The sequence below is a fragment of the Taudactylus pleione genome, unplaced genomic scaffold (assembly GCF_031769625.1).
Source record: "Taudactylus pleione unplaced genomic scaffold, aTauple2 ptg000085l, whole genome shotgun sequence".
Classification (NCBI taxonomy): domain Eukaryota; kingdom Metazoa; phylum Chordata; class Amphibia; order Anura; family Myobatrachidae; genus Taudactylus; species Taudactylus pleione.
The window spans coordinates 7,169,762-7,182,689 of NW_028284487.1; the positions used below are offsets into that span (position 1 = coordinate 7,169,762).

General features: G+C 42.6%; 1 pseudogene; it reads left to right on the plus strand.

Moving 5' to 3' along the window:
• The first annotated feature begins 6,112 nt into the window (after positions 1 to 6,112).
• LOC148530730 (5S ribosomal RNA) lies at positions 6,113 to 6,229 on the plus strand (annotated as a pseudogene).
• Positions 6,230 to 12,928: the final 6,699 nt, after the last annotated feature.

Genomic DNA, 12,928 nt, shown 5'->3' on the forward strand with positions numbered 1-12,928 from the left:
AGGAACACACCGGACACATATACCAATTATTATGATGACAATCAGTATAAGGATTAAGAATTTGCCTATGCTGGTGATCACTTCCTGGACCCATTCCCCTAGACCTGAGAACCATTTCACTGGGTTCAGCCATGAAACCAATCATTCTATCTTCTCCCCTACTTCAGCCACTGAAGGATTATGGTTCTTATGAAATTCCCATTTTAGCTGCAGAATTTCATCCATCTTTCGGTCTATCACCTCCTTGGGGTCGCTGGTATCATTGGTGACATAAGTGCAACATTTTACTCCAAATTAGGTGGCCAACGTTACGCAATACCCTCCAGTAACAGCAGTTAAATAATTTAACACTAGCCTGTGTTGCACCAGTTCTTTCTTGTACGCTTGCAATTCTCTCCCTGTATACCTGAATGTGTCATCATACATCTCGGTGATATTATCTATCAATTTAGCAAGTTCCTGAATATATCTAAAGTTTAATGTACCCCGAGCGATCCTGGTGGGATCCAATGCGACTAAAACTTGAAAGCCAGTTGTCTCACTAATTAACTGAGTGGCATTGTGCACATCACAAGGTATCATATTTTGTTTGCCTCTGTGTTCATATTGTGTGTGAAGATATGGTGACGGTGTTTTTATGTATTCCCAACATTTCAACATGTGTGAGGGTCATAACTTCTGGGACTACTCTTCCCAGGTAACAAAAACCTTCGGAACTCGGGGAGAGCCACTTATACGCTTTTCTTCCACATATAAAATATACATTATCAGGGAGAAGATAAGGAATGGTTTGCATCATTATCATTAAGCACATTTCCCTTGCAAACAATCCTATTTCTGGGTCTTCCATCTGGTACATGCAAGTTTGTGGCTGTATTATTTTAGCACAATAACCATCTGGCACCTTACCAATAATTTCTTTGGTGGAACTCAATGCAAAGCGGTACTAAAATGTCTCCCACTAGATTTAATTGAGCATAACAGATCATGGTTTATGGACTCATTATCAGCTCTTTGTGAGAAGGTCATCGTCTGATTATTCCCTGTCACTTCCCAACTCCCGGGTTTATTGGGGTTGGTTATGTTTAAACACAAAAGTGATCTATCTACTTGGAATTGATAGAGTTTGAAATGAGGTGGTTTGGATGAGAGGAATTTTCCGTCCAATGTTTTCCCTTTCTGTAATTCCATGATATTCAGCGGAAATGGCACCAACCCTACATTATGCTGTCCCTGTGGCACATGTGAACACACCCAGCAATCAGTTTGATTTAACACTTTGCCTACCATGCTATGATAATCCTCTAAAGGATACCCACCCCAGTACGGGTTATATTTAGGCTGGCACCGTTGGATACAATTCTCATCAACTAGGGACCCACAAAGCTCACAAATAAAGGAATCTTCAGATGATAAACCTCCACACCGTCCCCGAGTATCCGGAATAACAGCTCTCTTAACAATAACAGTACTAAGTTTGGTCAGACACTCCCCTGATTGGCATTGAACTCCTTCTGACTCCACTCCATCAGCACTGCCATCAACTCCCCTCTCCACAATCGGTCCCCCTTCACAGAAACCGGACATTCCCGAACCGACCAGGATGGTGAACACTCTAAAAGAGAATATGAAAATGAACACAGCAGGCCCGTCCATTGCCACAACAAGACCTGCAGATTTCTTTTAGTTCAGGTATCTCACTACGACCTTTTCAATCCTCCCGGAACAAGCTCACGAGCGACAGGTTCACGCTATCAGCCTTGTCTCCAACTCATTTCTCCACCGGTTGGTTGACCTTTTTGCAGTGAGTGGAATGGACCCAGGTATCTCTCTCAGCCACCTTCAAAGATGTAGTACTTGTCAGCAGCACCTGGTACGGACCTTCCCACCGATCAGTCAAACAACCTGAAGGCAAGAAATTTCTGATCATAACATATTCTCCTGGTTCAACATCATGACAGTTAGTTTCAGGCATATCATTGGACAACAATTTCAGTTTCTGCTGCTGTTGTTTTAACTGCTTACTCATTGATATAAGATACTTTACAGTTACCTCGTTGTTACCTTTCAAGTCTTCCTGTGGACTTATAATCAAATGAGGTTGTCTACCGAACAGTATTTCAAAGGGAGACAGATTTAGAAGGGGTCTGGGAGTGGTCCTTATACTATGCAGGACCAATGGTAATGCTTCTGGCCAACCTAGTCCAGTCTCTGCCATGATTTTAATTAACTTATTTTTAATAGTCCCATTCATCCTCTCTACCTTGGCACTGGCTTGCGGTCGGTAGGGGTGTGAAGTCGGCTATTAATACCCATCAGCTTACACATATTTTGAAAAACATCACCTGTGAAATGAGTACCCCTGTCACTCTCAATGATTTTAGGGATACCGTATCTGCATTCAAATTCCTGAACTATTTTCTTGGCTGTAAACGCAGCAGTATTAGTGGCCGCTGGGTAGGCCTCAACCCAATTAGAAAATACATCAGTGCACACTAATACATACTTAAGTTCCTGCAGGGTGGTAATTGGATGAAATCAATTTGTATCACCTGGAAATCAGACGGTGGAATGTTGGATGGTTCGGGATGGATCGCATTCCCTATGTTCTTCCTCAAGCAGGTCAGACAGGACTTACTATCTTTTCTGCTTGTGAAGAAAAACCTGGTGCAACCAGTATGCTCTCACCAACTTGCACATACCTTGCTTTCCCAGATGAGTCAGACTGTGTGCTGCCTCAGCCAGGCTGGGGTAATATGCCTTGGGGGCTACTGGCTTACCTTGTCCGTCCCTCCAGAGCCCGGAGGACTCTTGCCCACATCCCTTGGACTTCCAAATGGACTTTTCCTGAACTGAACACAAATTTTGCATCTCAATTAATTTCAGCATATCAATTGTTTGGAAAGACATAATTTTTTCAGTGGGAGAAAACATTTTTAACCCTGCTGCCCATTTTGCAGCTTCATCGGCTCTGTTGTTGCCCAGTGACACCGGGTCATCCTCACATGTATGGGCTTTACACTTGATTACTGCCACCGCTTTGGGCAGTTGGATTGCTTCTAAAAGATGTTTTATGTATCGGGAATGTGCAACTGGTGTGCCTGCTGCTGTCATAAAATTTCTCAGACGCCATAGAGCCCCGAAATTGTGCACCACCTGGAACGCGTACCTCGAGTCAGTGTAAATGTTAGCAAATTTGCCTGCTGCCAGTTCACACGCTCTAGTTAGTGCTACTAACTCTGCCACCTGGGCTGAGTGAGGAGGACCAAGAGGTTTGGCTTCTATGATGTCTGTGTCATTTACAATAGCATAACCTGTACATAATTCACCTGTGTCTGTCTGTCTATGACAACTCCCATCCATGTAAAAAGTCACATCTACATTCTCTAAAGGTGTGTCGTGTATGTTAGGTCTAGCAGTAAAGGTCTGATTCAGATATTCCATACAATCGTGTGCATCATTATGTCCGCTGAACTCACCCTCCGCCAGCAACTCGTCTCCTTCCACCCTTTCTACATCATGTTGTACATATGGTAAATACGTTGCTGGATTCAGTGAGCTGCAACGTTTAACAGTGATGTTTGCAGGTGAGATTAGAGCTAGTTCCCATTTGGTAAACCTAGCCAAAGAGACGTGTCTGGTTTGAGCTGAGTTCAGCAGAGCAGATACAGCATGGGAGTGTATACAATCATATCATGACCCAATACTACGTCCTCACTTTCACTCACCAATAAAGCGGTAGCTGCTACAGTTCTCAAACAGGTGGGGAGTGATCTCGCCAGTGTCCAATTGGGCACTGTAGTATGCTTCGGGCCTACTGGCATCACCGTGTTTTTGTGTAAGGACACCTGCAGCACAACCATCGGCTTCCGTACAATACAAATCAAAAGGTTTTTCATAATCAGGTATTCCCAATGCAGGTGCTTTGGTCAGACTATCCTTAAGATTAAGGAAAGCCTGCTCTGATTCCTCTGTGTGTATGACACGATTGGGCTTTGAGAAAGAGATTAAGGGCCTGATTCAGAGCTGGACGCAATTAGCGCTCGCTCGTCTAGAAAATATTCAAATGAACCGTTCGCTCTTTGCGGTCTGTTCACGCCTCTAGGTCTGAACGAGCGAACAAAACTTGCGGTAGTTTTTTGGAAGAGGTGGTCGGAGGATGCAAGCGGTCGCTCAGAAACTGGGCGGCCACTTGCATCCTGACCGGCCGCCTCTGTTGCGGTCGTTAGGCTGTGGGTTAACACCCACAGCTCTAACGACTGCTCGGGTGATGATCGCGATGGTCAAGACCATCGCGACCATCGGGGCTTACGACGAGACCCTAGTGTAGGGTCTCACTTGTCGTAAGCCCCGGAGAGCTTCTGGCTCTGTCAGAGCCGGAAGCTCTCCACTGACATCACTAGTGATGTCAGTGGGGTCTCCCCCAAATGGTAGGCATTCCCATGGGAACGCCTCCATTTGGGCTGCCACCCCCCGGCCCGCCTTCCAAACGGGGTGAGCTGTCAATCAACATCGACAGCTCGCCACCCTTTGGATTGAGACCTGCAACGACTGGTGCTGTCGGTCATAGCGGGTCTCATGCATGCGCACGACGGCGCCGGCGCTGTCGTGCGCATGCTCTGTGGGGGGCCATCGTCCCGGTCTGAGCGCATCGGTGCTAACGACCGTGTCTGAATAACCCCCTAAGTCCTGTAAAGGCAAGGCCAAAATAGAAAAACCTGGGATCCACATTCTACAGTATCCACACATTCCCAAGAAGGTACAAATTTGCTGTTGATTCTGCAGCAGTGTCATGTTCTGTATGGCCTGGTTCTATCATTTGTGAGATGTCTTAACCCTTGGGTTAGGCAGTGTCAAAAATATTTTACTCTGGATTGGCACGGCTGTAGTTTGTCCTTAGTCACTTTGTGTCCTGTATGCGAGAGATGAAGCAACAAAAGTTTAGTATCATTCAAACATGACATTGGATGAGGTGAACAAGCCCTCAGCCGGGTGAAACGCGCGTCCTCTTAGATATATACACCTTGTACAAATATCCAGCCAGCATATGGGTTGGATCTTTCTGGACTCTTGGATATGGGAGTGGTATTGTATTTGCACCATTACACAGCAGGATCTCTGTGTCATAATGCCTGTTTTAATGTACATATGTTAGATTGTGTGTGATCTTGCAGTGCTGTGTGCTCACCATACTCTTATGATAGCTCACAAGAGTGATACTCATACTCACAAGAGTGATCTGCAGTTTATATCAGAACTGTGTGTATCCTCTATATAATTTTTGCATATATGTACCCTGTTGTTATTTCTATCCTACTGGCAATCGCCGATTAGGCGTGATTTACTTTTCAGAACTGTCTCCTTTGTGAGTCTTAGCGGTATTTGTTCTCCATGGTTTTCTTTACCTGTGGTTTTCAATCTTTATTCAGTTGACTGACTTACGCTACATGTAGGACTCTGTACCCATTACTGGAGACAATCATTTTATTTTATTCATTGTATGAGTGAATTGAATTCTCATTACAACAATTTCTTTAGCTCTATATGGAGATCTACATATATGTATATTTATGTATATGCATGAATTTATAGAAGTGATAATCTGCCTAATAGTCATCAGTATTCAATGGGACTCTTCTTGCTTACCCAATTGAATTATTAACAGGTGTGCTTTTCTTAATCCTACTGTGTTAGGATGCTGTGTCCTTTGTGCTAGATATATCAATTAATTCTTGTTAATAGTAGACACATACCCCGATTTATTTGATATATACAATAAATGCTTCTAGCCTGATGGATATTGTCAATACCACTTATTTTTCATCAATTTGCATAGTCAATCTTATATGTCTTTCTTTGTGTGGCTTTGTACGATTATATTACACATATGCTGGGCCTCTTCATTTATTAATGAGGCTTTATTAGCAATACTATTGTATACTCTATTTTGCCAACATTTTTCTGACATATTATGTTGATACATGATACAAATTAAGTCTGCTTGTGCATTCTTTCTTTGGATTTGTGATATTTTACCAACAAATGGACTATTGACAGAATTAGTCCTACATTTATATTGCTCTGTGCTGTAATTGTGCAATTTTCCCTATACATCTACAGCCATACATTACATGATTGCCCAATCTCGTCTGATCTTGGAAGCTAAACTGTAATTGGCCTGATTAGTACTTGGAAGGTGACTCCCAGGGAATACCAGGTGCTGTAGCAAAATAAATTATGGGATGGTTTTTTGCACAAAGCCAGACAATATCAATATAGACACTTAATCAAATTACCAATCCAATATATCCAGTTTTGATTGTGTACATACTTACAATTCGCCTTTAGATTTTATCGTGAATTTTGATGATGGATTTACACCATCTGATTTTAAATTAATTATATGGTACTTTATTTTATCATATTGTTGCTAATAAAAGTTATGTATTAAATTAATCAATTATCCATTAACAAGAGTGCCCCACACCATAGCCTTACTTTTTTTCTATATTGCTTGAGTATCCACACATTCCCAAGAAGGTACAAATTTGCTGTTGATTCTGCAGCAGTGTCATGTTCTGTATGGCCTGGTTCTATCATTTGTGAGATGTCTTAACCCTTGGGTTAGGCAGTGTCAAAAATATTTTACTCTGGATTGGCACGGCTGTAGTTTGTCCTTAGTCACTTTGTGTCCTGTATGCGAGAGATGAAGCAACAAAAGTTTAGTATCATTCAAACATGACATAAACGAATCAGAACACAGCAATAAATTGTCCACATATTGAATTAGAACAGATCCATTTGCAGGTTGAAAAGATTGTAAACAGTTGTGCAATGCCTGGGAAAAGATACTGGGGCTGTCTATGAAACCTTGGGGTAACCGTGTCCATGTATATTGCACACCTCTGTATGTAAATGCGAATAGATACTGACAGTCAGGGTGGAGAGGCACAGAGAAGAAAGCAGAACAGAGGTCAATGACAGTGAAATGGGTTGCGTTTGGAGGGATCTGCATAAGAATGACAGCTGGATTTGGCACTACAGGGAATTGGCTCTCTACTACCTTATTAACACCTCTAAGGTCCTGTACCAGCTTATAACCCCTCCCACCACTCATTTTCACCAGAAAGATGGGACTGTTGGCTACACTAGCTGTATGAACTAAAATTCCCTGTTGCAATAATCACTCAATTATTGGAAAAACCCCTAATTCTACCTCCTGTTTTAGTGGGTACTGGGAAATTTTTGGAGCTTGCCTACCGCCTTTTAAATTTACTATTACGGGGCTTACGTTTGCCATTAATCCAGTGTCCTGTCCATCCTTAGTCCAAATGGAATCTGAAATTTGGGACAACATTTGATCTACCTGAGATGAATTTTCATTTAAACTGGTAGAGTGATACATTATCCTTTGGGGAGTGTCCAACATATCCAGCATCTCGTGCGCAACTCTCTCTGCGATATCTAGAAATACACCATCAGGGGTGCAATATATGACACATCCCATCTTACATAACAAATCTCTACCCAGCAGGTTAGTAGGAACCGCAGCAGCCAGAAGGAAAGAATGCCTGGTATGCAATGGCCCAATAGTAACCTCTGTGGACTTTGTTAAAGGATAATGTTGCACTTTACCTGTTACACCCATTGTTGGTACTGTCTCGTTGGTCACCTTTAAATTAACGGGAGATTTTATCACTGACCTGGTTGCCCCTGTGTCTACAAGAAAAGGATATTCAGTACAAGCTACATCAACCATCATGACCGGTTCTTCCATAGTACTTCCCGTTAACCTGACTATCTGTAGACTACAGGTATGACCTGACCCCTAGCGTTGGCTACCATTCTCCACAAAAGCATTAACGGTCACAATTGGAGCTGGTGCTTGCTGGATATTTGCTGGTCTCTGTGCATATCCCTTATGGGGATATCCAGGTACTCTCTGGTTTGGGGGTCCTACCCTTTTTACTCTGCAGGTTCTACTTAAATGTCCTGGCTGGTTACAATTAAAACATATTCATGGATCGGATGAAGACACGGGTTGTTGTGAGGTTTGAGCAGGGGGAAAAGGTGGTGGATATGGGTAGGGATATGGAGGATAAGGGTATTGTGGGGGATATGAAGTTTGTGAGTATTATGGGACCTGTGGATGTGTAGGGTTAGTAGAATGGAGCTGTGTTTGCTGTTGCATGGGATTAGTGAGGGCATATAACTGTTCAGGTGTAGGTGTGTGTGTAGATGCAAGTGTGTCTGCTGGCTGTGATGTTACCATCATTCCTTCCAGAGCTTGAATACTGACAGCCATTAGTTTTTCGCTCTGGGTCTCTCTCTTCTTTGAGATGTTCTTATCATGTTCTATGGCAGATTCTATGAGTGTATCTATTGTGACTCCCCTCCAGCCAGGTTGTGAGGTCTGAACCCGAGTATTTAAGTTTTCCTTATGACCGTCCATGAGTACCGTGACTATCATTCCCCTGTGGTGTGTGCTATCTTTAATATCTTCTATCCCAGTGTACTGGGTGAGAGCCTGCAGAGCCCGGTCGCAATAGTCTTCTGCAGATTCACTCTCCTTTTGCTTTATGGTGAAAATTTTGTTCCAGTTAACTACTACTGGAAAATATATACCCAATTGAGTTACAATGCGGGAAATGTTACCTTGGTTTACTTGGTCTGTTAAGGGAACGTCACCATCCAATACACAATCCGTGATAAATTTTGTCATGTCGGTATTGCGTGGTAGACAGGCCCTTAACACCACATGCCAATCTTTATTAGTTGGCTCATGAGAACTACCCAAATTCCTCAAAAATCTCTGACATTTGGCTAGTTCCTTTTTGGGATCGGGGAAATAATTTATGATGGAATTTAGTTCTGCTCTTGTCCAAGCACAATGCATTACCACTTCCCTCATGGGCACTACACCGTTCACATCTGCATTTCCATTTGGAACAGTTATTGTCCGAATGGGATGCAGACCGGTAGCGCTGCTACCTTTGACCTTGTTACCTGGCTGGGGGTTTAATCTGTTGCTGCTACGTATGGTATTAACAACTTCCTCTACGGGTGCAGAGGGTGTTAGCACTTCCCTTGCTGTTACCGATGGAGATGGCGGCACCACTCGTGATTGTCGTGGCGTAGCATCTACCATTTGTACAGCATGGGAATTGGCAGACATTACAATAGGCTCATCATCCACATCATGAACATTTTCTTTATAGTTGCTTAAGAGAGGGTACAAATTGCTTGTTACATTGTTATGGGTATTTTTGATAACTGTACTTGCACCTCCATCCACATAAGTTGGGGGTGGTGCACGTGAACTGCTGGAAATACCTTCCGGAATGCTACCTTGCTGCACGTGCGCGCCATTTTGCGGCTCGCCCGCATTGCTATTCAGCGTCGCGGATGCATTCTCTGGCAATGCACTCGCAACGCTAGTTTGCGTCGCTTGCGCATTTTTAAGCAACGCATCCCCTTCATGCTGCCACAACTTTAAACATTCATAATATTTGCCTTTTTCTCTCGGGAGCGCATCAGACTGATGTGATCCCGGACATTATCTAATACATCTTTATCAAAACTACCAATTCTGGGAAACGGTCTAACACTTCATCGTCATTTTAAACCATACATCACAATACCTTACTGCATAAGTACCGTACTTAGTATGCATAATACGACGGGCCAATCCAAATGGCGCTTCCATTAGCAGCACATCATTGTCTAACATCTCTATTGTTTGCATGGCTCCCATTCTGAGACAACTCCTACGTTTTTCAATAAAGATTTAAACTGGTGAAAGACAGTCAAGATACTTTCACTTACCTGTGGATGATTTAAACGGCAGTGCCCACACATCTGTGAAGATTTGAAGAAGGCTACTCCACACACCCAGATAAGATTTAAGAAGGCCACTTCCACACCTATGGAAGTTTAAGTCGGCTACTTCCACGCACCTCTCTACAACAAAGACAACATGTACACTTGCTACTGTGTATAGAATGGTAAGCTGCTTACCGAGCGGCTAGCATTTAGCCCTTAAAGGTCATACGGTACCACTAACTTTAGGGAACAAGTTACCCCTACCAACAAATACTCACTGTTACACATTTATTTTCCTGCGCAGAAAAATATACGTTAACCCAGATATTGACAATTGAAAAGAATGTAAACCTCATTGGCTTTGTTTAAACACGACAGCACAATCGGAAGTATGTATACGCTATTGTGCGACCAGTCGCATACACAATAATGCGACTGCCACACAACTGTATGTCAACCTTTAACTGTGTACACAAAAGTGCATCTTTACTGTGCGCAAAACTGCGACTCAGCCACGTGTTCAATACTGCGGCACCCCTTTAAATGTTAGGTTCTATCAATAAAGGAAAACAAACTTTTTTCTCTCTTGTCGCTGGATTCTAGTCAGCGTCCCTGGCTCACATGAAAACGGGTAGCGATCTCTCAGCACTGAGCGGTTGCAGGTAAACCCTGCATGTGGCCACTCCACCCTTTGGTGAGAAAGCGATAACCGTAAGTGCCATGTGAGTGGGTAAGTGACTTCACTACGAGCCCCCAACTAATGATACTGCCTTTGAACCTTATAAATACCCCTGCCTATACCTTCTAATATCCTTCCTATAAACCTCTAAGGATGACTCCAGACCTAGAACCTGTGGTTCCAAAGCACAAAGTATTATTCAAGTAAAAGTACAGCAGTTACATGCTATGATCCTCATATAATCTTAGCGCAAAGAAATGATACAGACCCAAGTACAGTTATACATACGCAGCGCTCTCTGATCCAGATGTAGGCATCAGCAAGAAACCCCCGTCAATCAGCATTCAGCACGAAGACTAGGAACCCAGGGTCAGAGCACACATATTTATACCCCAAGGAATAAACAACACAATAGAGAAGTTTGTTGCTAATACCATTGGTCCTAAAGAAGAGGGCATATGTTACAAGGCATTTAACCGGTTGGTTCATATAGACACAGTCCAGCCTCTAACAACTGGTGTTTTCTGGTTTCCTGCCTCATGCAAATCCTAACAGTTGTTCATATAATGTACATTTTGTTGCTTGAAGTCTCTGCGGTCCATAAGTTGAGAATGCATGTTGCGATCTCTCCATCGATATTACCGGAATACTGTTGAGAGAGTACGCATCAGTACAATACCAAACATGGCTTACTTATCACATATAAAACCTTAGTTACGAAATAATCTTTATTTCCTAGCAATTATAATAAATGTGCATATTTGAATCTTATACCTTAAAGCTTATGGAACCTTGTATGTGAATATGTAATGTGTGAGTATGTGGGGTTTGATGTAAAGACGCTAGTTACCTTGGGGCAGATGTGTGTGCATGAGGCTAATATTCAGCGTTTTCATACAGGATGCATTCGCTAATTTGCGACTAGTTAACAGCGCAATTGTGCGTATTAATGTGTGTATGAGAAATGGTGAAAGATGCAATCGCATGATGCTAATAGTAATATCGCCACATGTACTAAAGTGTGAGTTTATCTAAAATGGCGCTTAGGCGGCCATTCGCAAAATGGCGTCTTGCGATCTCATTTCCAAGATGGTGTCTTGCGGCCAGTCGCAAGATGGTGTCGCTGCGATCCAATTTTAAACTGATCTTGTCTCAGCCAATTATCCACCTTCGACACAGGAAAGGGATCTAGGAGTCACTATTTCAGGTAACTTAAAGGCAAGCACACATTGTAACAAAGCAATGAGGAAGGCAAGTCAGATGCTTGGTTGCATAGGGAGAGGAATCAGTAGCAGAAAGAAAGAAGTTATAATACCACTGTATAGGTCATTGGTACGTCCTCATCTCGAATACTGTATTCAGTTCTGGAGGCCATATCTTGAGAAGGATATTAATACATTAGAGACTGTACAAAGAAGGATAACTAAAATGGTGCATGGCCTACACCACAAAATGTACCAGGAAAGACTAAAAGATCTTAATATGTATAGTTTGGAGCAGAGAAGGGAAAGTGGGGACATGATAGAAACATTTAAATATATAAAGGGTTTTAACAAGGTAAAGGAAGGAGACATTCTTCAAAGAAAGAGAAGTATTGGAACAAGAGGACATGTTCTGAAACTGGATGGTGGTAGGTTCAGGGGAAATTTGAGGAAAAATTACTTCACAGAAAGGGTAGTGGACAAGTGGAATAGCCTCCCATCAGAGCTGGTAGAGGCTAAGACAGTAGAGCAATTTAAACATGCATGGGATAGACATAAGGATACCTCTCAGAAGAAGTAAGGATTAATAAGGGTTGAGGTAACAATATGTTTAAAAATGGGGCAGACTAGATGGGCCAAGTAGTTCTTATCTGCTGTCAAATTCTATGTTTCTATGTTTTAATCTATCTTTACATGTAATTAAAGTTTTGCATTTTAAAAATGCAATTTGAGTAGTTTTAATTTAAGTTTGAAAACGCCCGCTTTCATCATTTAGGTGACTCAGGAAATGGGTGTCAGATTTAGCTCATGACACCTCTGTTGCGAGCCCGAGGCCCTTCACAGCACCGGTACAACAACGCACACATTGCTATAATGTCAGTAATACAGCGTACCTTTGGGGTGTTGAAAAGCAGGTTTCGTTGTTTGGAACGGTCGATTGGCATCCTTACATTACGATGTGCGTAAATAGTGTGACATCATCCAGTCATGCTGCATGCTCCATAACAGGGCCCTTGGGCAAGACCATTATGACCTTGGGGACATTGCAGCAGTTGTGGAGGAGCCGGACCCTTTCTTATCTGAGGACGTTGTCAATACAGAGGCTGAGAATGAGGTTCGACAGAGGATCATACAGCAGTATTCTTCATGTAAGTATTTGTGATACAATGTTACAGAATGCGTATGTATATACTGTATGTGTCCAAGTTGTATGACTACAATCAGA